Below are 2,500 nucleotides of genomic sequence, written 5' to 3' on the forward strand. Positions count from 1 at the left end.
CTGTCTGGGTTTCGTATTTTACTGGTAAGCACATGTCCTCTCAGGGGGCTATTTACGTTGTTTCGTTTTTCAGTAATAGTTTTGACCACAAGTAAATCGCACTTAGTTATATTTCAGAAACAAGGGGTGGTCTTGGGTTCAATTCCCACCCTGGTCAGAGTTTTTCTCTGTCCTTGAGTGGGTCCATTTCCATTTACATGAGTAGAAAATAGCACTTCACATCACCCTCTCATAGTTACTTCTACTTATAATTCAGAGTCTAGCTAGCCAAAGGTCCTGTCACATGGGTCATAGTACTCGACGCTTATTGAAATCATCTCAAGAAGAACATGCTCGTATCCTCAAACTTCAGCCCTATAAGATGTTTGTTTCTTTCCCTACCCTTCATCTTTGCTTCGATTGCAAAGCGACTGTCCAACGCAATCTAATAATCTGATATTACTACTAGTTTCATGCCAAGCGCCTGCAGAAGTTCTTCTTTTTTTCTGAGGTGCAACGTTGGTAAATTTCAAAAGCACTAGACTTGAAACCATCCAAGGGAGATTTAAAAGCCGGCACTTCGAGCATTTCGCCTTTCGTAAGGGTGAATCAGTCAAAACTGAATCCATCCCATATTCTCACAATTGGAAATCACTCCGACATAAAAAAAAAAGGAAGAAAAGAGAGAAACTATGCAACACAGGTCTACAACACGCCCAGCAGATAAATCAACGACCAGAGCTGCAAATATCACCTCATACTTAAGAATATCATTGTTTTTGTCTTAAAACTCATTATTTCACTCACCGTCCAAAATGTATTACAAAATCAAAGTCATCGATTACATTTCAATTACAATTCTCAAGGAAAACAACTATTACTCTTGAAAAGTCCGTTTCTAATCAAAGTTCTTGTAAAAGTTCCAAAAGCAAATTGTCGATCCAAAATTTCAGAGTCCAAATCATGTTCCAAAAGGTTCCTTCCACTCATGCACTAGTAAAGTCCAAATTTCCGAGTCCAAATGTTCAATTCGTGATCCAAAAGGTTTCTTCCACTCTTGTTCTAGTAAATCCAAAATTCTGAGTCCAAATGCCAAATCCATAGTGCAAAAGATTCCTTCCACTCTAGAGTCTAATTAAATCCAAAATCCAAATTCCAGGTCCACTCTAGTTCCATGATTTCAAGTTTTCAAGTTTCAAATTCCAATCACTCAGGGTATTCCAAAATTTAGTAGCCAATAGTCCAGTCCGATTCCAAATAGTCGCCAAACAAACTCTCCTTATCGGAACGAAAAAGTCTCCGAATTGGCAAACATCAAAAACGAAAAGGTTTTGTCATCAATTCGAGAGAAACAGCAAAGCCAAAAAAATCTGATACTAATCCCGAGAGAAAACTATTCTGTGTTAATCTAATACAACCTCGTTCCCAGGGTCTCTCTTCTCTGCCTACTTTCTCAACGACAAATGGAGGCAGAAAAAAGAGACACTGGGAACGAGGTTGAATCTCATACGGCCCTAAACAAAGATACCGATGTGCAATGGTACCTGACTGTAGCCCTGACCAAGAAACTAATCTAAGCCAAATATCATACCTCAAGTTCTTGCCCTCTGTTTTCGTTTTAACGTCATTTTAGGGACAAAATACAATTTTGTAATAAAATTAACATCATGGGGCATTGTTGTGGTACGACGGCCTGGCAACACATGCAGTGGTAGCTCATATAGCACACTGCTTTTGTATTTCTTGTTCTGGTTCCAGCTGCACAAAGGCCGGATTTCTTTATTATGAAGGGCCCCAGTTGTTCAAAGGTCGGATAACTTTATCAGGTGTATATTTAGCAACTATTCACCTAAGTGGAGGTGGCTAGTCGCTTACCGAGCCGCGAAGAGGCGAGGTAAATATCCACCACTAGCCACAACCACTTCGGCGAATAGCTGTTTTAGCATATAAATGATTTGCGAAAACAATATATTTTTCTCATTTACATTAGATTCGGCACATGTAAACCATTCCTACCAAGATTACAACATTTTCGGGCTCAAATTCCGCGCGAATTGCTAGGAGGTGAATAGCAAAGAATATCCGGACTTTGAGCAGCCAATCAGCGCGTACGTTCAACGCTATCCACTGTTTTAGTATATACTTAGGGTCACTATTCCTCATTAATATAATTACATAGGAGATTATTGAAAATGCTCTGCACTGATAGGTTGCCCTTGAGGTGAATATTGCTCGATAATCACCTAAGTGATTTTTTCAAAATGCCCGCCAGCCGTTTTGTTGGGGTGACAGACGAAGAAATTAATTGTTTTAAAGAAAATTCATATTTTGCAAATAATCATGTAATGATACTAAACAATTATTCACCTCGCCTTTGGCGAATAATTCGTAACAATTTCTGCAAAGATTTTAGTATTTGCCCTCGCAAATCTCAATATGTCCTTCGTCGGTTAATTTCGGTGTCACATCGGATTTGGACCCCCCTGCGGATTTGAACCCCCGGTCCAGATCCGCTAGCGGA

This window comes from Montipora capricornis, chromosome 8, assembly GCF_036669925.1.
Source record: "Montipora capricornis isolate CH-2021 chromosome 8, ASM3666992v2, whole genome shotgun sequence".
Taxonomy (NCBI): domain Eukaryota; kingdom Metazoa; phylum Cnidaria; class Anthozoa; order Scleractinia; family Acroporidae; genus Montipora; species Montipora capricornis.